Source organism: Ambystoma mexicanum, chromosome 1q, assembly GCF_040938575.1.
Source record: "Ambystoma mexicanum isolate Mex_15411 chromosome 1q, UKY_AmexF1_1, whole genome shotgun sequence".
NCBI classification, from domain to species: Eukaryota; Metazoa; Chordata; class Amphibia; order Caudata; family Ambystomatidae; genus Ambystoma; species Ambystoma mexicanum.
The window spans coordinates 1,010,162,407-1,010,185,586 of NC_090922.1; the positions used below are offsets into that span (position 1 = coordinate 1,010,162,407).

General features: G+C 41.3%; 1 protein-coding gene across 2 annotated transcripts in view; it reads right to left on the bottom strand.

Moving 5' to 3' along the window:
* The window catches only part of ST6GALNAC3 (ST6 N-acetylgalactosaminide alpha-2,6-sialyltransferase 3), a 1,879,573-nt gene extending 1,857,849 nt beyond the window's left edge, over nt 1-21,724 (bottom strand). For both annotated transcript variants that reach the window (XM_069635177.1, XM_069635164.1), the window contains exon 1: nt 21,523-21,724. The gene's annotated coding sequence lies outside the window, so the exon portion shown is untranslated. The remainder of the gene's footprint in view (nt 1-21,522) is intronic.
* Between the last annotated feature and the right edge of the window lie 1,456 nt (nt 21,725-23,180).

The window sequence follows — 23,180 nt, forward strand, 5'->3', positions numbered from 1 at the left end:
TCACAGAACCACAAAGGTTGACACACTTTATACATTTTTGCAACAGTTTAAACACTCCTAAATACACCCGCCACATGTGATTGGACAAAACTTCTTCAAACTAATTCAATTATTCTCCATTTCCTATATTCTCATTTTATTTTATTTATTGGGTATTTACTAGGCCCCTATACAGCAAATGGTGTTTCAAAGAGCAACAAGACAAAGGAGGTGGAGGGCCTGAAGAATAACATAACTGGTCCTGCTATGCCTTGTGTCATTCGGATTGTGCAAGTGCACAAACAAGAAATTGATAGGAGTGGGGCAGGTGGAGGAATTGCCAGTCAGAGCGGAACACGTTAAGGCTAAGGAGGGAACGGAAGTGCAGGTCAGAGTGGAGAGCTGTGGGGGAGTAGAGTGGGAAGAGGGCCCCTGCACTAGGCGAGTACTAAGGGGTGGCATGGTGGACAGGTGCCAGGGGAATGCAGGGAGCACAGAGAATGAAGGTCCTCATGCTAAGTGCGAGGCTGGTTTCAGTAGGGGTGCAGACCCCACAAGGTTAGTACAGGGGAAGGGAGCCCAGTAGGACACATGCAGAATTGGGGAGGTGAGGGTAGGTCGAGGTGCTGGAGTAGACTGGCCAGAGGAGGGCCTGGTGCCTTGTATGAATCAGAAGGAACCAGGCAGCCAGTCAAAATGCGGCAGGGGGGACATTAGCTGGGGAGGGGAAGAGGAAAGGAAGAAGAGAAAAGTAGGGTCTTGAAAAGCTTTCGGAACCTAAGCCGATACGGCTCCAGCCTGAGACAGGCAGGGAGGCCACTCCAGAGTGAGGTTCCAGCAGAAGACAGTGATCTACCCCCACTCTCTACTTGAAAAAGTGTTTGATTTGCAGAGAGATGGAGCAAGAAGACCAAAGGGTTCTAGCAGGGAGGTATTATGGGAGAGAGAGTTGGGTGTAGTAGGGTCCTAGGCCCCAGAAAGCCTTATGGGTGATGCAGAGGGTCTTGAACTTGATACTAGCAGCAACAAGGAGCCAGTGTGGAGATTTTAGGGATGGAAAGATGCAGTTCCCAGGCCTGAGGCCAACAATAAGTCTTGCTGTCCTATTCTGTATTAGTTGAAGGGGGCAAAGGGAGGATTTAGGCAGATTGAGGAAGAGGCTGTTGCAGTAGTCCAGCCTAGAGAGGACCAGAGCTCTGGAGATGTTGAGTTTCTGGGGGAAGGTGAGGAAAGGGAGAATGCCTCTGAGGAGGTGCAGCTGAAGGTGGGCCATCTGGGAAAGTTATGAAATGTGAGGAGAGAAGGAGAGAGAGGATTTGAAGATGACACCATGGTTGGTTTGCCTCACAAGAGGTTAAGAATAGGGGGCCCTTTGAGGACGGCCAGAGAGTGGAAGGGAAGGAGGGAGCTGGAGTCACAATGAAAGGATCTCAGTCTTACTGGCATTAAGGCAGATATTGTTACCAGCACACCATGCCTGAATAGCAGTCAGACAGTCAGGAATAAGATAGGAAAAGGAGGAGTCAATGAAGGGAAGCTTGATGGAGATCTGTGTGTCATCCACATAACAATGGACGTGAGGAGAGAAGGCAGAGATCAAATGGGCTATATGGGAAAGGTAGATGTTTAAGAGCCACGGAGAGAGGGTAGAGCCCTGAGGGACACCGCAGGTGGGGAGTGTGATGGAGAGCGAAAAGGGCCCAGTTGAAGCTAGGATGAAAGATCAGAGAGGAAGGAGGTCAACCAGTCCAGTGACATGTCCATGATGTCAAGGGAATCCCAGAGTCGATGTATGAGTGGCATGTTTGACCATTTAAAAGGCAGAGGATAGGTCAAGAAGAATGAGAACGGAAGGAGAGTTGGAATGAAAATCTGTGAGCAAGTCTTCAGAGTTGATCAGGAGTGCAGGTTCCTTGCCTCCGGCTGCTCTGAAACCAGACTTGTTGTCTTGGAGACAACCGACAGATTTGGTGGGATGGATCAGCTGAGAGATGACCATCTTCTCCAAGGGTTTACCCATCAAGGGGGCAATGGAGATAGGGCAGTAGTTAGCCATGCAGGAAGGGTCTGAAACCGAACATCCTTTAAAATGAGGTAACACTCTAAAGGGTGGATGGGGATGCTGAAATTACACAAGCATCAATAATAAAACAGACTCAGGAAGTTGGCAAAGATGTAAGCTGTTTTAATAACAATTATCTAAAACAGGGAGTACAACGGACATCATTGGATGTCATGCAGTAAGATCTCAGAATATTTCACAAAAAACACACATTTGACTTGTATACTAAGAACTTGTCATCATTGACGTCATACTACGTGGCAAACTAAGAAAACCTATGTGGGAATGTGATTGGTTAATCAGAAACATCTAGTTATACTTTGTATGGGGAATGGGGTTGTGATTGGGTCTCTACTGTCAGGTGGACAAATCTGTCCACCCCTAGTGCAAGTCATTGTGAGCGTCATCATATACACAACGTCTTATTGGATTTCTAAGCTATAGGGCTCTTTGATACATGATGCTTTATAATTGGTTGGCACGCTTGTACCCTTCTGGAATATTCCACTCGTTAGCAGCATGCAAGCTGGTACCCCAGGTGCTGGTAGGCTGGACTTGACCATGCCTCCCGACCCAATTAGCCCATCATCTATCATCACTCAAGCTGTCTGCCATGAAAATAGTCTTTTGAACTTGGCATTTCAAGTATCACTGGTCCTGGGAATAGAAGGTAGTGTGAGCATGTTCTTATCTTCTAGTCTCTGCGTTGCTTGCCCAAAATCTATTTTCATCAGACCATGTGACTGGAGTCCATGTTTTGAGCTTCTTGTTATATTTAATACCATTTAATGAATACAACTTGGCACTCATTGTCCCTCTGCCACACCTTAACAGGAGCTCAGCTCTCGCCTTCTCGTTCATTGTATCTTTCCACGATAGATAACCAGTTTCTTGGCTGCCCCAATCCTTGACACTGGGCCAGTTAAGCCTTCTCGATTCTCCTTTCATCTCCAGCTGGGCTTATTCTGCAGGATTTTCAGTTTGCTAATATATGATGTGGAACTTCCAGATTCCTATGCATATATATATATATATATATATATATATATATATATATATATATATATATATATATATATATATATATATATATATATATATATATATATATATATATACCTCGGTGGCACCGCCTGCACTATTCCCTACGTACATCCATCCTTCACGAATACTTAATCTACTTACGGTACTGCATCTGTAAAATTATAAGATGTTTTTTATTTTCTTCTGTGCTTTTACACGTGCAATCTTCATTCAACATGTGAACGTTTTCTCGATTCTTTACTTCGTTATCAGATTGTATATGGTCTATCCACATTCTCTCTTATCATCTCTTCTTAGGCTTGTCACTTTGCTTCATGTGACATCACCAGTCTCTTCTTTCATCCGACTTCACTTGCTCTTCAGGGATCTTTTCCAAGAGGCTGTCAGCTTTACGTGGATACATAAAGATTCGTCTTCTTAATGGATACCTTGCTTTGAAGGCTGCTTGCGCATCATTACAGGTGTCGCCTTTGTCACTATTTCCGGTTCCCAACATATAGGCAAGCTACTGGTGGTACTTCCGGTGGAGGCTTTTGGCTCCTGTTCTACAGGTCGACTGAAGGCTTTTTGAGGAGACGGTGCACAAGGGAATGCTTGAGGGGTAGCAGGAAGGAGCCAGTGGAAAAGGAGTGACTGCAGAAATTAGCAAAGCCTGGAGCAAGGGAGGCAATGTTGTCCTTGATAGTTCTGGAAGAGCAGGGGAGTACCTGTTTGTAGGAGACTTTCATAGAGAGGACTTGTCTTGAGCCTCATCCAGAGGTATGGGCAAGAAGGAGGAGGGCCAATGGAGACCTGAGAGTGGATGACGGAGAAGGGAGGGGTGTAGAGGAGAGAGAGGACATGATCTCCTGAGTTTTGGTTATGAAGTGAGAGGCCAGTGCAGTGCAGAGGGTCAGGGATGGCATAGGAGAAGTGGGGACTGCTTACAGATTGGCGAGTTCCTTATAGATTTTGAACAGAATTCTTTTCCAATGGGGTCTTGAAATATCAACCTGTAGGTGCTGTACGCCCAGTTATAGAGTGTGTTGCATAGCCGTGAGAGTACGGAGAAATACCCCAGCTCCGTGGTATTCAAGAATGTCTGTGAAAAGCTCTCACAAGTGGGCTGCACCACTAAAGTAAATAACTCTCAGTCTTGAGTGGTTGTAATTATTCTGATTTAATAAATCATAAAAGCCCTTTCACTGAGACACGTGTTTCGGCACGTACTGTGCCTTTTTCAATCAGGGCTATTACCAGGTGCATTCAAATAATATCCAAACCCAATAATAACAAAGCATATACATTAATGTCAAAACATTCAAATAAAACGACAAATGCCCACAGTTTCAAAATACAAAATGCAAAAGCGAAATGTTGAAAATAAATAACATTTGATATTGTAAGAACATAATTTTGCAAAGGTGGCGACAGAGATTGAGGAATGGGGTTGAGGGGTGGATGTTTAAGGGAATGGTAAAAAGGGATGAAGAAAAAAAAAACAAGAAAATGAATTTCAAATACTAAATAAATAAATAAACCAATTTGTATAGATATTCGTATCTCAAATCTTTCGTTCTATACACTGTGATAAAAAATGGCACTGGTTTCTTACCAATTAAAGTTCTTTTAGTCTTTCGGTTACATAAGACCTAGAAGGTCTGAAGTCATTGTTCCAAAGGTTGTCCAGGGTTAAATCCCTTATTCTGAAATACATGTAATGATGTATGATTTGATAAATGATAATGTTTGTGTGTTTTGTCAACTCACTAACTATAGTTCGTTCATAGTTGTTTGCCCCTAATTTGGCACTGTTTCTTCTGTTAACGATACATTGGGCCTCATTACAAGGTTGGAGGTAGCCTTCCCTTACATCACACTTTAGACATAAAATATGTAGAATTGGGATAGGGCATGAGGAACAAACATAGATTCACAAACTGCCTGAGTTCAATTTTACTTCCAATGTTATGGCCAACACAGATTAGATATCTAATATATCATAGAGAGCATTTCAAGAGGCTAGTTTCCGTGTCACTTAGCTTGACATGTGAGGTAATGAGCAAATAGTCATAGTTTCTTAGCAAACTATAACTGATACATTTCTGTGCAATTTTTACTGCTACACTTGCCTAAAGTTATTTGGGGAAAATATATATGTATATGTTGGTTTTGGCTCAACACGTTCTTTCTTAGCCTATGTCCTTTTTGTCCTTTCTATACCAAGTGTTCTTGGCATGTCAGTCAAAACCTGGATTTATTACTTGGATCAAAGCCTCTGAATGAGTACCCAGAAGCCTTTTTCAAACTTGGTAGTTGTAACGTAGTCTCCCATAGACAGACCTAGCAAATTCTTAAAACTCCCACTGGACCTGCCGTGCAGGTTCCTTAGTTTACATCCTCAACCTAAGAGAAAAGCACTTGCCCCGTGGTGATGGGTAACAAAATGTTTACCAGTGCTTTCTGTAAAATGGTGCATGTCACCATAAACACACTTCATATGTGGTGCAATGTTAACTAGGGGTGTCACAGTATTCGTTTTATGACGGTACGATAACCTTCTTGCCAAATGACGGTATATCATGGTTATCGCGGTATAGCAGGTGGAGTTAACTGATCTTAACAAATATTTTCTAAAAGTTCATAAATTGACAGATTTATCATCACAAACAAAACCAGGCACCCAGGGCCAGAATTGGGCTTTTCAACATACTTTCCACTGAAATGCCTTGCTTCCACCAAACACAAACACACGTGTGGAGAGGAGGGGGGTGGAGCGGAGGCCTGCTGCAACTGGCAAAGCAAACTGAAAAGCTTTTCTTAAGTGGTCATTTAGGCTTTTTGCTTCCCCACTGGCTACTAGTGAAGATGAACATGTTGCCATCCTGATAACCTGCATGCCACAGATCAATGGAGGCTGATGGTAGTATATGCTTGTGCACATACACACACACACACACGCACTTTCTTTTTACGTTACAGCCTTTAGTTTACTTGCGGGCCAAAAGGTGTTCAGTAATCACTGACATGTTACCCTTTGGTATGGCAGCAGGGAATACCCACAGAGATGAGTGAATTTCGCAGTGTGACTTATTATATGTAAATTCAATGATAGAACCAGGGAAATCCCCCATTGCCATATGTTTAGAGAACATTATCCATTATAAATATATAAACCCCAAAGCCGCCACCCCAAAGTAAACCCTTTTCCTTCTTGGCGCTGTATCTATTCTTCCTATTGCTAACATATTGATTTTGTGTAAGGCACGTGTGGTTTATGGAATGGCATTAAAAACTGCTCCAACTGAAACTATTTGGCAGACGGCACATCCAACAGTGCAAAACCAAGACTGTGCAGCAATTGCTTACTGCAGCCTTTCCAAATCAGATTGAAAAGCACACTTAACGGTATGAACGGTATAACGGTATAAACAATGTGACAGTTATTATTGTTCAATTAAGTGGTTCACGGTATCTTTAACGGTATACCGTTATACCGTTACATCCCTAATGTTGACACTCAAATGCCAGCGTACACAGTAAAAATCCAATTTAACATTTACTGAAAACAAGTTTGTTTGCAGTAAATGTCAAATAAGTTCCAAACATCCCACTACTCACTCACCAGCAAGGTTGAGTACTATGCACATGGTACTCGCCCTTCATAAAATCTTCTTGTCAATGCGAGTGGGCAAGTAGATTTTGTGAGCCATGTCATAGAGTATACTTGCCCTTCCTGCAGCTTTTTTTGTCCCCCTGTCAAACAGAATGCTGTACAACCGTCATTTTATTTATTTATTGAGTATTTATAAAGCGCCTATACAGTAAATGGTGTTTCAAGGGGCCACAAAACAAAAGGGGGGGGGGCATGGAAGAAAAACATCAATAACGGTCCTACTAGGCCATGTGTCATTTGGATCATGCAAGTGCAGTGACAAGAAGTGCAAGGTGGCGGGGAGTGGGGGAAGCGTGGGACAGAGGGTGGCATACAAGTGCAGGAGGGGAGGAGGGAAAGGAGACAGCCACAGTGGCTAGGAAAGTGTTAAGGGGAGGACAGGTGGCATGTGCCAAGGGATGCTAGGGGTGGGAACCACATGTTAAGTGCAACATGCATGTAGTGTAAATTGTGTGACACCTTACTATAATACCAACCTAACCACTGCTATGAGACACAAAAATGCTGGTAGCTGCCACCTCATGGGCAGCAGAATCTTAGGTCCTTATCTACACCTTCGAGAAAGGACATAACAGGTTAATGGGGACAAGGAGAATAAACATTATGTATTCATGATTAATCAAACAATATGCCCCATCACACTGATTGGGCATACCTTTTTACTCAATGCCTGTCTGGGTGGACGTTTGTGTGCTTTTACTACTTATGGGCAGCATCGGAACCCCTCCTGTAGCTCACCATGTGCAGGAGGATGCTGATACCCATAAAATGCATACTGACCTACGGAGCACCTGATCCTACTAAGAGGGCCACCCTGATGAACAGCGCATCTCAAGGAATCCTGTTGCCGGCCAATGACGACACTCTGCCATGCTGGGAGGCTCTATGGCCGCAAAGATATTCGATTGGACCAAAGGCGTATGATCCAAGCCGCAAGGCGTGCCAGGGTACCCTTTGCAAGGCCCTCTTATAAGGCTCAATGCCTGTCTGGGGCTGTCAGGAACGGACCGGGCAACCACAGTGCCACCCTAATTGTGTTCATTGGCCTCCACCAATTCTTCAGCCACTCATCTTTATACCGCCATAAATTGCAAATTACACCTCAATTCTAGCAATGTAAGACCTGATGCTAACTACCTTACTCCCTTACCGCCTGCTTCCCCACCACGAGCCCTGACTCTGATTTGAGACTTTTCCCCCTCTATTCGTCCAGCCCCTCGCCCATCAGCACATACTATCCTATACTGTGCGCACCTTACTGCATTCTGCGATTCATTTTGCTTGACCACCGGAATCCCTCAGGCAGGGGCATGCCACACTGTATCTTACCTCCTACACCCTATCGTCCAACCTGGCCCCTTCTCCCTCGTCTGTCTGCAATTACATGCAGCTGTAGCCTCCCACGATGCGAGAAGAGACGTCCACATATTTGCACCTTGGACTCATACTACGCTCATTACCAGATTTATTTCTTCATTGTAACCCTTTACTGCATTAACTACAGGCTCCTCCCTGGAACTCTCCTGATTTGATTTTTAAAGCTGTGCGCTGCTTACTCACATCATAACTATCTTGATCGGTTTTAGAGCTGTGCACTGCCTACTTTCATTATCTTTATACTGCATCCTACTTGATGTGTCATTATAGCCCCGCGTTACCTACCTACATGCTCATCATATTGCTATGTACCTGATTTATCATTGCCGTTCTAAGCTACACATATGCACTGTTACCATAATGTAATCTATCTGCCTGAACATTACAGTTTTGTAATGCTCTCAGGGCTACCCTTTCTTCTCTTTACTCTGCCTCAGTTGACTTTGCGACATATATTGCTTACTGCCTTGCCATACCATGTAAACACAATGTGACTCGATAGCCTTGCGCCATCCAGATGCTATGTAATCCACCTAATTCGACCTTTAGTACTTGCAACCTGATGTAGCACCCTGCAAAATGAGGCGCAGCTGGCCTACTTTTTATTCACCTTCCTAGCAGGTTTTTTTATGCACCTGATGTAGCTCCCTGCAACTAGAGGCAAGCTTCTCCCAGTGTGTATAACCCACTTACTATGTCTTTTGTATGCAATTGGATGTAGTTCCCCTTAACAAGAGGCACAGCTTTCATAGTTTGTATTTACCTACCTATCTTATTTTAGTTATGCTCCTGATGTAGCTCTGCGCAAATAGAGGCAAGCTTTTCCCAGTATGTATAACCCCACTTACTATGTCTCATGTAAGCAACTGGATGTAGCTCCCCATAACAAGAGGCATAGCTTTCCCAGCCTGTATTTACCTACCTATCCTGTTTTAGTTATGCACCTGATGTAGCTCCCCCCAACAAAAGGCGAGCATGACCTAGTATGAATAACCATGTCTTATGTACGATCTTGTACCAACGTATGCACTTTCTGTAACTAGCGCCTAGATACCCCAGGGTTTTGTGTGCTGAAATAAATGCTAAATAAATAATACAAAAAAATATGAACAACTACCTTTGATTTACTTCTACCGTCAGATGTGTGAACAACAGGGACAGACTCTTTGAGGACCAGATCTCAAAGTGATCACTAAATCAGTACTTTAGTGATAGATCTTTCTTCAGGAAATTCCATGTATTCCTCTTTTCCTCTACATCTTCAGCAGGTTATGCTCAAAGGGAAAATGGAAAAACAGGAATGAAAAAGGAAAACTGTGTATCTTAAAGTTCTGAAAATAGTATCCCGCTTTTGTGAATGACATCTTGGGACTTTTCATGACCAACTGTTTAAATAGCACCTGGGGGTTAGTGCAAACTCTCTTGCCAAAATTGTATTCTAAAGCACAATGACCCAGTAACAATGCGTTGGGCACAGTGCACTATGAGATCATGCTGGTCCACTTTGGCCCACAAAATTGGCCAGCATTGCCCTGTTGACCCAGTTCTTTTGGAAGTGCCTTATTGACCTACAGGCTAGTCCAAACTTGGTATTTTGAGACTATAAATCAGTCATAACACATTTTGGAATAATATCAAACAAGTGGTCATCTGTCCTCTTCCAATTTATGGCAAAACGAATTAAATGTTTATCAGGAAAAGATCATTTATAGACCATTTACGCACTGGAAACAGATGGACTGATCTTCTAGTGGAACTTCTAAATCACTTCTGTTTTACATTAGAAACAGTGTGTACTCATTCTTCCCCTACTGAGGTTTTCAACATTGATATATAAATAAGTGGTCACAAATCGTTTCATACACGAGTGTAATTATACTTGCACATGAAGAAATAGCATGCATAGATGTGTGAAGGGATGTAACGTCTTGTCTCCATTGCTTCTAACTTTGTTTTACATTCCCCTGATACAGGCGTGAAAATGTACTTGCAGTGATTTGCTCCTACGTCCTGTCACTCCTTGCACCCACCATTAGAGGGACTGACCTGAACACTCACGCAGTTATCAAGTGCATATATAAGTGGTAGGAATTTCCTGGGCACTTAGATTTGCATGGATGAACTGTATGTTAATAGCTTCCACCTGCTAACAAGTCTCATGTGTGAATGACAGTACTTGCACGAACGGAGATGTGACTGCAAAATACAAGACTTACTTTATATTTGGTACTCTGATGTTTCGCTTGTTTATGGAATTTGCCAGTACTGCACTATATTTTCACAAAATAAGTCATTTAACCAGTTTCTAATCAGCTGCCATAGGTAAGATTGCATTTTCCTGCTATGCAGCTTTCCTCTAGAACTAGATATCAACGCAAATCAGACTGGCACCTTCCATTATACACTTCAAGAAGGACCAGCAGATCCTTGTTTCCAAAGAACACGACACCAACCACTGACCATTCCACTCAAGGCTACTTATCCACTGCCCATGCTCGTCCTACCCATCCCAGTAACCTCTGGCACTCTATGGCTTACTTCTAACTCCTTGGGAGTGATGCTTCTGCACAGGTGTTCCATTTCTTTCAACTATGTTCAGGCTTTATAAATCCCATTCACATATACACACATACATATACACTGCAACGCTGATTAAATATAAATATTTTGGTGATAACCCTTTCTTGCTGAATTGTAATGCAGGAGTTTAATTTTGATTCATGTTATAGATCCATTATCAAATCATATGTTTAGCGTCTAGGTGTAGTGCATTAAAATAATGTAACCTTTGGTTCCAAGATGGAGTCTAAGTGAAATACACTCTCTGAACACATATGAACATTTGATTTCAAGCTTACAGAGAAATTCACTTCTAAGCATAATGTGCGTTTGCTAGAGCCATAGAAAGACAGTTTGTGTATGTGTTCAGACGAAGCTTGTTTTGCATTCTTTTAGCAGCCCAGAGCAAGGTCTGTCGGCTTCTCAAGAGAAACCAGAGATTATTTTCAAATTCAGTGGAGTCTGGTATCTGCAACAGCCGTGCAGTTGTGGGTTTCTACTGACAGTAAACCTCTCTGGAAAAATACTGGATTACATCTGAAGGAAAAGATATCACACAGACAGTGAAACTTCACTTCCTTCTTACTTTGAACTCTGACTGGGCTGACTGAAGCAGACGTGTTTCCGTTAGCCTGCTCCCGTTGGCAAAGGATTCTCTCTCCTACCCTGGTGCTTCCCAGGGAAGGCTTGGGAGAGGTGAGGAATGTTAGAGAAAGGCTAATGGTGATGTATGTCTGTTTCATTTCTATCCGTCTTTTATTGTGATAATCTTTAATTGTGATAAAAAAGAGACCAGAGACAGGACTATATTAAAATGTACATAAAGTGTAAATTAATACTTTGCATTCCAAGATAAAGCACATTGCCGTCCAGCCTTTTTCTTAAGTTCAGAGGGGAACACCTTAAGTAAAAAATATATCTTTAAATTACTGAGAAAATAGGAAGGCAAAACCCTAGGATAAATACTTTCAATATCATGGAGCATGTTCTTCAGCACCAAACTGGCATTTTTATTCATGCATAGGCTAATCTCACCTTACATAGTCAATACCGTGTTTAATGTGGGCTAAACATCGAAAATACTGGAATTCTCAGATAATACTACTAATACAACTACAGAACTGTAGATTATCCCACGTCCGCATAACTCCAGATGTGAAATGCATAATGATGTGGGACAGGGGATTGGGAATGGGAATGACAAAAAGTGTGTTTTCTTTTACAAAACTAAAAGTCTATAAATACATTTTAAAAAAAATAAATTAATGTGGACTATCCTTCAGACGTTAACACTAAACAGCAGGTGGTGAACTTAGCCAATTCGGAGTTGATTGGGGTTTATTGCATTATAGAGCGTAATGGATGATGCTTAGTAGTGGTTGATTGTCTCCAATAGAATGTATGTTCTGCTGTGTTTTTTGTACAGTTGCTAACTGTATAAAGTCGTTTTTTTCAGTAACATTTGCAGGGCTATGTTCAGTAACCAAGACATAGGGGTCCCATTTGAGAATGAAATAATTACCTGCACATTGCAGTTCACTTGCTGGCAGGGATCTTAGAGTGAAGTTGTTAATACTGATGCTTAACATGGTTCTGTGTGATGTGTTATTCCAGGATCGAGCTAGACCTAATGTCACATTTCGTGCAACAGTCACAGGAGTTTGTGAGCAGGGAGGAGGTTGTATAACTATTTTCCTATTGTAGAGTATTATGGGTGGCACATGTACATTTGTCAAACAAGACATGCAGTTATGATAGTGAACCCAGAAGGGAGAACATGAAACACAGTCATCAGCTTCAAAGCATACATTTTAGTGGAGAGTTTAGGCTACACGAATAATAAGTGAATAAAAGCATTTTAGGCAATGTAATGGCCACAAGAAATGTATTTATTTATTTATTTATAATATGCTCATAGCCAAATAATGGCTTTACATATACAAACAATTTACACACACAAACAATTTAACATACAAAAATCACACAATCCATAAAAGTTAAAAACAGATTTCATACAAAAATACTCTCGGATAAATCCTTTAAAATTGTTAAGACTAGTTTGTAAAATTTCATCATATGATATATTGAATTGATATAATTTCCTTCTAGTAGTTTTTTCCAAATGATTTCAACATCCTCAGTAATACTGGTGTTATTATAGCGTAAGAGAAATTTTCCACGAATAAATGCAAGACTTTCACAGTAACATATTAAGTGCTTCGCATTTTCAATTTCTAAAATTCCACATAATCGACAGAACCTTATATTTCTCTCGAGCTTAAGTTTAGCTCCTAAAATTTCCAGAGTATCACAACGGTTGAACTTAAACAAAAAGTACTGTCTTATAGTGGCTGCGGTCAGAAACGCAAGTTGATATTTAGGTTTCTCAGTTATTGGCGACCAGTATTCTAGGAATAAACCACTTGTGGATTTTGTGGACAGAGTAATCATGTCACGTTCTTTTGCATGGCTATATATAGCTCCTTGTAATAAGTTTTTAATCTTAGTTTGCTTGAGGAGTAGCCAACTCTTTGAATTAACTGTCACCCATTTCTCATATATCGTATGTAATCTGCTTAAGCATACAAACTGTTTTTTATGACCCTCCTTAGTGAATGTTTTCATCAGTTCAACCACAAAAGTACTAATAGATAGCATACTTAATTTAGCGTATAACATTGCAGATTTGTATTCTAAAATGTCTTTCGCATATCTAAAGTTACATTCTAATAATATGTATTCACAGGAGGTTGAACTAAGTAACCTGAACAGTGATTTTTAAATTTTTCCTTCATTGGCAAATTTACTCCCCCAGATCTCAGCACCATATAATAAGCAGGATATTATCTTACTTGCGTACAGTAATAAAATTGTATTTACAGAGATGCCTCCTTGTTTTCCTATAAATTTACTAATGGCACCGGTGTTATTTAAACATAGCAGTTTAGTAGCCTCCCAGTGGGGTTTCCATAGTAGCTTAGAGTCAATTATGACTCCTAAGTAACGGTAACAGTCACCTTTTTCAAGTATTTCTGAATTCAGCATCCACTTAAAGTTGTTAGACCGTTTTTGCTTCGTAGTGCCTCGAAATGCCATTACCTTTGTTTTTGCGATGTTAATCTTTAACCCATTATTTTCAGAAAAATGAAGTAAACAGTCTAATCTTGATTGAAGACCTGCCGGTGTGTAGTCTAATAAAACCAAATCATCAGCATAGCCTAACCAGGGTAGCTCTATTGTGCCCGTCCTCACTGGGTTAACAATGTTTTTGTCTACCTCGTTCATGCAATCGGCTAGGTAAAGATTAAACAATGTTGCTGCTAGTCTGCAGCCTTGTTTTACTCCACAAAAGGTGGAAATTGGTTGGGAGAGACGTCCTTCACCATCTAGACGTATCCTGACAGAGGTATCAGAGTAGAGTAACTGTATCATAGCTAGAAGGCCTTCGGGAATCCCCCAAAGTTTCAATTTGGACCAAAGTTTACCTCTTATTACAGTATCGAAGGCCGCAGAGTAATCTATGAACACCACATATACTGGAAGTTTGCGAACATACCAAGAATACTCAATTGCTGATACTAGATTAATTATATTATGAGTAGTGGAGGATTTTGCTCGAAACCCCGCTTGGTATATTGGTAGGATCTTCTTCTTCTCTATCCATATGTCAAGGTCGTCGAGTAAAACTTTTGCAAATAATTTAGCCAGAATATCCAGCATTGCTAGCATGCGATAGTTACGAGGGTCTTTCCATTCTCCCTTTTTGTAAATTGGCAGAATGACACTTTCATGCCATGTTTTTGGAATCACCCCATTCATGCCAATCCATCTAAACAACAGATATAAGGCTTTAGCCCATACTTCTGGAGCTAAACGTAAGAGTGCATTACATGTCCCATCGGGGCCAGTGGCTCTAGAAGTATGCAATTTCCTTATCATATTAACCAAGGAAGATTCGGAGAAGTTACCTACCCAGATTGCTCGCCTAGACAGTGGGCTGATTTTAATAATCTCTTAAGAGCCCAGAGTATGTATGACGTGCATGATCCACTCATTTTCTCCCACGCAGTTAATAGGGAGGTTACTTTTTTTGCATCGTTTATTACGCTCCACATCCCTTGTTGGTTATTACTTCTCGCTTGGTCTGCAATCCTTAACCAGATTTCACTTGCCTTGATTCTTTTATGGTTATTCATCCACTTCTTATGTTGTTTTTTTAGCCATTTTATTTGTGAGGTAGCTTCCGTGCTCTTGGTTTCAGCAATTTGCTTTATAGCCTTCCTCAAGATGTTTTTTGCTTTGTTTATTGCCGGGTCATAGGAATTATGTTTGCCATGAGTAAGATTCAATTTTTTACCATTGCTGGAATACTCTCGTTTTTTAGAGGAGGCTACTTTGATCTTACTTATTGCTGCTTCATATGTGACAATCAATGTATTGTCAGTAGCAGTTTGCCCAGCATCAATCATCTCCCGCCATTCTAGCAGTTCTTTGACGGCTACACAATTAGTTTTTTTTAGTTTAGTAGGATTCCAAGAAATTCGGTTACCCGCATTGTTACATTTAATATTCCCAGCCATATGGAAGTCTGCCTCCTCTTTAGGGTGTTCCAGCATCACAACAAGTGGAAAGTGGTCACTTTCTTCATGACTGCCTATTGCCATATCAATAATGAAACTATTGGCTTTTTCATTGACTAAGATGTAGTCAATTGTGGATAAACTACCCAACCAACTCTTGTTATCCCACGGTTGGCATCGCCTTTAGTGTGGCCATTTAGCATTGAAAGCTGTTGGCTAATGATCAGTTTACAACAGGCATCACCACACCTATTGGGAAATTCCATTGTAATGGGGCCAGAGATCTTATCGTCACACATAGGGTCTACAGGTAACAATATCTTGGCATTAAAATCTCCTGCGATAATGATAGGTAGCACAGCATTGTATTATAACAATATTTCAGTTAACATCTCAATGTTCTCTTTGTTCTTAATTCTATTCGGGGGATTGTATATGTTTATCAACAAAAAATTGGGAATGTGGATACTATTAGTTTTGACAATCACTCCCAGGATCATATTATTTGACCAGCTAGATTTTACACCGGTCCATGGGTATTTGATAGCTGTTAAAAGTCCACCTTTTGGGCGGCCTTTCAACCCTCTGCATGCTAAACTTTGGAAGGAGCGCCACCCATCTATTTCACAGGGGTCACACAGCTATGTCTCTTGCAGTGTGACCAAGCTGAATATGTCTAAATTATTAAGGAGACCCGCATTCTTCTCATAGTGCATATTCCCTCTGGTGTTCCATGAAATCATCATGCTAGTGTCATCAGGAACTTTGTTCCAGTCTGGATTTGAATTCTATTGGAAGCCATTGCCAATAGCCTGCGGTGTTTGGATCACTATTAGACATACCATGAGCTTTTACATTACCGGGTATTATCGGTTGGTTATCCTTACTAGCTTGGATTTGATTTAATATTGCTTTAGTACATTTATGTGATGAAATCGAATTAGTGTCAGTATGAGTCATAGTCAGATTTACAGATCTTACATTCGCATTTCTCTTTACTTCAACAGGTATTCTCTGGTATTTCACTCTACGCATAGAAGTTTCTGTGCAGGTGAATCCAAGTTTAGTAAAACACTTGTGGTAACTAAGTATAAATTCATGGGTGGAGGCTTTTAGGCACCACACATTGGTCATGATTAAATTTGGAGTTACTAATTGGTCAACGATCTTAAAGTCACTAGATTTTACCGTCCGCAACGGTACTACTAGTGAACAGAGTTCGACTATTCGATGTCTGTTTAGTAACACTAAGGGATAATGTTTATCAATTGCCTGAAACTGTAATGCCTTGACAAAGTGTAATGGGTCTCTCTTATAGGTAGGATCGTGCACTTTGTCATCACTATTTTCACCAAAGCGGACAACTTTTTCTACTAGTTTCTCTGCCTCATCACATTCATGGGTGGGGACAGCCTCAGAAAATGAAACTAGGTTGAGGACAGGTTCAAATTTCTCTTCTAGGAAGAGAGTTTTAATGGCTTTTAGTACCTTGGTAGAGATTTAATTATTCTTATTTGTCTTTTTACCTCGCTTTTCTTTTTGACTTATGGGAACTACCCATTCATCAAGTGTTGGTGCCACTAGCTTAATTTGTTTTGAGATCTTGCATGTTTTACTTGGATTTTTTTGTTTTTTAATGCTACCTTTACCAATCTTATCAACTGGAGCATGGATTGTAACTATATGTTTACCGGAGAAATTAGGTTCTTTGGTAATATGGATTGGTTTGGTTTTCATAACTTCCATACTACCCTCTCCTGAGCAGATAATTGCACATTTTTCTACTTTATTGGGCAGAGTCTCATCATTAACGATGCATCCGTTTGTTAATGGTCTCTCACACACCCTATATGAGGATGGTTGCTGAATTTTTTCCTGTTTTCTTTGGTTCGTTGCTTTTTTTTCCCCTTTTTCAGCTTTTTCTTATACCAGCAGACTGTAGCATTAGAATCAATAGAATATCCCACTTGATGGTCATGTATTGCCTTAGATGTATTTACGTCGATCACAGGACAGTCTTGTGTAATTGGGGTTATAATTGGTTCAGTAATAGTGGAGGTTTCTCTGAATGCTGTGCTTACTTTAGAGGAGTTAACTTGCAGTATAGTAGTGTGACTATCTAACTTTCGTTCAATTATGTCGCATCTTTCAACTATCTCATTTAGCACTCGCTCTAGAGCTTCCCACAGTTCCTCATTTTTCATGAGAGTGAAGCTCTCATTCTCCTCAGATTGTCGGCTGTTTATGGTGATCATACTAGCATTCATACAGGTGTTGGGGACAGCTGTATTTGTGTTTATCTCATTAGGGCAAGTGGCAGTATATTTTATTAAGCCTGAGATGGGGTCAACAATAATTCTGTCGTTTGCGTTTCCATCTAATTTACACCATTGACTAGGATTATGACTGCTATCCATCTTGGGGGCAGTATCATAACATAGGTCTTGTTTAGTTGATTTATGGGTAATGGAGTCGGGTGCTTGCCATTTTTTTAGATCTATAGAATAGGGTAAGTCCGGTCGATGCACTGCAGTACTACTCCATATAGCCATGTCGGTACATATGTTACAGGAGTCCAAGGTGTGTCTACCCTTGTATGGTTTTCAGCTCCTCTTTGTTGTTTTGACTTTCTAACAACTCAGAAAGAAACTTATAACCAATGCATGGAAGTCTATTAGCAAGATCTTCTACTAGTTCGGCGCTTGTCTCAGATCTAACACTTTCAGCTGGTATAGCTGACTTTGTTGGCTCGATTTTGTCAAAAAAAGATGTCATTTTGGCTAATTTGGCCTCCGGTAGGAGACCCTGTTTGCCTATGATCTTTCTTTTACACGCACGATTGGGGCGCTGAATCATCTCAGTAATTTTTTTCACTTCAATATCAATACTGTTATTAGATCTTAAATTCATTCTCAACCTAAATTTATTTTAAAAACAGGAGAAATTATAAATTACTATTATAATTCCACACACCTTTATTGTAATATACACAGGTGGAATCTTTTAGTAGAAATCTGTGTTGCGTTAAAAATATAAAAAGCAGACCTAGTTGGTTTCCTCTCATGTATTAGTATCTAGTTCCCTTAATTGAACTTATATATGGATCTCGCGCAATGCGACTCGCGCCTCGCACTGCGAACAGCCAACAGCACACTTTCGTGCATTAATGGTGCGCGCCCGAGGTGCGCTGCGTGCTGGGAATAAGTTCCAGTTCAGGGGAAGTGGAGGGGAGGGACCAAGTAGGTCGGGCCAATCCGATGCCTGCAAAGTCAGGCAGAGTCCCGGTGCTGCTGAAAAGGACTTCCTCCACGTGTCTTGCCGACTGTGTCCTCAGAAAAAAGACGCTTCCAAGTGAAATCCAAGAAGCGTGTAAAATTCCAGCTCAGCTAACAGCACACTTTCGTGCACTTACAGGTCACAAGAAATGGTATTTTAGGCAATTTAGCTAGTATCAGGAATTCATTGAGTACTTTACATTTTGCGTAAAAGAGCTGTACTGTTTGTTTTTACTTTTTTTTAACATGAAAAGTGATATCAGGAGAATGAACCTCTTGTGGGTATTCAGGTTGTTGGGTATCAATTTTCGACATGACGTGTGATAGGGATCTACGTTACAATAACGAATCCCAAAATCTTTTGCTACAAATATGTAAAGCCGACTTGTTTGCATTTTGTAACTCAAGCTTTTAGGATTGTTTTCTTTTGTCCCCTGCTCTAAATGTAATGTATGCAGGGTACATCCCCGCAATCCCCAAAGACAAAAATGCCAAACTAGAGGATCAGGGAACACCCCTACTCACCTAGTTCGGCATTTTTGGCTTTGACATTTTCTGCAATACCGAGTGCTAGCAACGTTTTTGCATGCTTTTCCTTAAACTGCTCTGGGCCTGATTCACAAAGGTTATTTTTTCAATGGAATCCACCCATTAAAAACCTTGTGTGAAGCAGGCCCTCTATCTTTGCTATAAACATCAATTTCAGCTTCCCTCTGTGTCTGGCTCCTTATTCTGCAATGTCACTGCTTGATGCACTGGGGTTGCAAGCAACGTCCCATGAGTAGCAAGCTGAATCGTAGGACCAGCAACAGCTACCAAAGACTACCCTTGAAATATATCACTGGCCATTCAGCTAGAAAGTTTAACAATCATCCAGACACTTAATGAGGGTCAAGACCATGTTTTCCTTAGGACGAATTCTACTAATATGTAAGCCTTGATTGTGTACACATTTCTACTTTGCAAATCCAGCAGGCCTCGGTTTGCATCTATGTTAATTCTGCAGTATTTTGGTTGACAATTGAAAATATGAATGTAAATGTAACACATGCCACTTTCTGAAGGGTGAACAGACGCTATGAAATCAGGGTTTATAGCCTTCAGGTAAATACACGCCTCTGATATGGGGATTTGGGGATTTTGCTTACTTAGTCCTGTATCCTCACACGGTAGATCCATTGAGTATCATCAAATTAAGTGATAATGCACTTGTTAATACAGTGCTTAGAAGCAGGAGGAATTCAACTTGAAGTGGTTCATAAGAATACAAATTATAATTATTGGTATACCTTCATGGATGTACCAGTCTCTCCCAATTCATGGAAGGTAGCTCACTCCTCTAATTATTGGGCCAATACTCTCTTCTTGATTGCTTGCATTTTTCATGGGATTTCAATTTCTTATAAATATCCACCATAGCCTACTGAAGAGTTGCACACTGCTTGCGTATCACGCCTGTGTCCTCTTGGCACATCACACTGGCAGATAAGTGACTCGTGAAAAACTTTAACGCATTAAACTGATCATGTGCTGATCAAAGCATGGCTAGAAGTGAGGATTTGAGGTGCCCTTGCACAAAGTGACAACTAACAGTTCACACCACCCTTAATGCCAGCTCGCACAGAAAGGGTAGCGGTACATGGAAAAAGCATGTTCGCTTGCAGCTTAGATTTTCTAGCAAGTTCAGGAAACCTAATGGCAAGAATGTAATGTGTGGGTAGGGGCTATGGCATCCATGTAACTCTCGGCCAAGCGTTCATGAAGATTCGCTCTATGAAGAAGCTACATGTGGGCTCAGAAATCCCATAAAACAAAGGCTACTTTCATAACATTGGGTTTGTTCTCACAAAGATTGTAAACTGCTACGTCAAATGTAAATTACCCCCCCCACCAACCCCCCCACCAATCACAAAAGGCCAATAACCACCACACAGTAACTTCTTGTGCGACAAAGATCACAATGTAGGAACACTAAGGTGTTTGGTAGGAATAACTTGTTTTATTGGCATGCATAAAAATGAACTTTGCTAATGGTCTAAACAACTTTGCAAATGCACGAACTGACAAGTAGCAACACCGCCGTCTATTTACGGAACTAGTGACAACTGAAATTGAACAGTTCTAAATATGAATAAAAGTGACTTTATTGACAAGATGATTCAAAACCAGAGTAGGCAATGGACGTGACTATAGAAGTCTGGGCATCCAATCTATCACCAATGTACGCTGTGTGAAATACCCACTCATTTATTTTGGGCCACATTTGTATATATTATCCGGTATAGAAAGGGGACTACTTCACACCCACGCACTCCCTTCGAGTTCACTTCTGGAAGCACCTTTACTTCCTTGCTGCTTGCATTACTGGGGACCATGCTGAGGTAACCCCCCACTCCACTCTCAGGAATGTGTGCAGCAGAAACAGATGCTCAAAAGAAAGTCAATTCCTCCAAACAAAACATAGGCGGATGGCTGTACAAGTAAACATGACGTACTATTATAAGTGTTTTATTATATTGGGTTGAAAACGTAGCAATGTAAGTGGCGCACGTTTACTGTGGAAAAATCTTTGCTTTTACTAATAGAAGAACATATGTAAGCAGAGAACCACGACAGTGAAAATCCTCTCACGACGCCCTGGTTACCTTGTGATAAGCCATGTTCACAATTAAATACGACGGACTCCTGTGCCACCTCCCCTGTGCCTTCACTCTGAAAGTCCAATAAGTAAGCCTGCCCTCCCCCTTCCTTGCCATTATTCTGCCCACATACAGTCTGCACTTCTGACAATACAGGAAGGGGAAGCAGAAAGGAAGGCATTCTGAACACATCTATACACATGTGTTGTCTCTGTGACTCTTAACCAAAGCCCCAGGATGCCCGATATGCACACGCCCCCAGTAGGATGACACGAATAACGCTCCGTGCCCGTTTCATAGCAACACGAGACTCTTTCATGACAATATATCGAATCAACAGATAGATATGTACCTTTGAAACGCTGGCCATGTTCTCCCGTTCTTTCCCTACCACAGAGCAGCCAGCGTCTGCTCAGGGACAGTTCCAGTGTGAGGCATAATCTTGCTGCAGCAGCAAAAGTGCAAATGTTTACATTCCGATATATCCCAACAGAGGTAGCAGAATTCGGAGAACCTTCCGTCATATTCCTCTGCACATGCCCCGTTAGGTCCACCCATCAGCGTCTGCCACTGGATAAGGGCCAGAGCAGCCCCTCCCCTCGGCCACGTGACAGGTTTGATTCATAGTTCGCGCAGAGAGAGCGTTCCAATGCTGGCATTTTTTTGCACCGAACAGCATGTGTTATTTTATTGTGTAGCACTGAGCCTTTTTTCAATAAGTCAAGTTTAGTATTCACATTTGGCTTGCCAGTTCTTTGCGCAACGTGTTGTCTTTTTTAGCCAGCATAATTGGAAAACGAATATGAAAACAATATGCTTGGTCGGCCAACATGCTGAAGTAGCGAAAGGTTTTGCATGTTACATTTAGAAGTCCACTGTGCTTTACATTTTGAAGTTTGAACGAAATGGGGACTGCATGAATTAACGTCCTTTCCAACTCAGCCACATTATAGATTGAGAGTATTGTTTCACCTACCTGGTCATATAACATAATTGTGTTATTTAAATCATTTAGTATTAGTGAAAGCAGTTATACATATTGGTGTGTCTATAGTCGCAGGTCAATTAAATTAATTGTAGAGTGTGTGCCAACAATGGGCTACTCTTGTGGTTATGGGGTGTGTGTGCCTTATGGAACCTCTATCCAAAAGAATCCAATCCCTACAAGACCACCAGCATACCTTGATAACACGACTACTGTATTGACAAGAATAGACAATAAACAGACGCCTACTCAACCTGAAAAACAAATCACGTCTGCTCTCTGGAAAGGTGATGGATAGTAAGACGAACAAAACAAAAAAACACCTGTTAAAACATAGAAAACTGTCTACAAGAAAAATAACAGATGATAAGCAGAAGAGCAAACCACTTGCTATTCGGACTGTACGGATGAATGCACCACTCAAGATGAGCACCCTTCCTCCATCACTGAAAGGACTGTGTTAACCGAGCACTCACCCTCCTCGCACCCACATCGAAATGAGGCTCACCAAACCCACACTCCCCAGTAGACAGTGTTGTACAACTTGGACGATCCATGCAGCATCTCAGTCGGGAAAATGGCAAACCTCAACACAACACGCTCAAATGTGCAATGTGTGTGCTCGGATTTGCTATTCTGTGCCAAGCTGAACGGACCCCTTTGATACATCTGCCCACGACACATCTGGCAATGCCACTGCTAGCCTTCTTGGATTTATGTCCTGCCTCAGTTAAAGAGCTATCTCATGCTGTAGAGTGGCACCCCATGCCATGCTATTCTGTAATAAACATAGGTATGCTATAGACACAAGCAAGATCCAAGATTGCTAATCCATGCAGTTTCAGCAACCCTTGCAATATTATGAAAGGTGCCAATTATATTCTCTTGCTAACAGCTCTTAATCAGCTGTGCTAACCATCACCCAGAAAACACAGCCCACAAATAAAGCACTTGTGAAGCTGTGCCAACTCCACCACACGTGCTTGCCAGCTCACCATTCCCTAGACTAAACTTGCAAAGTAACG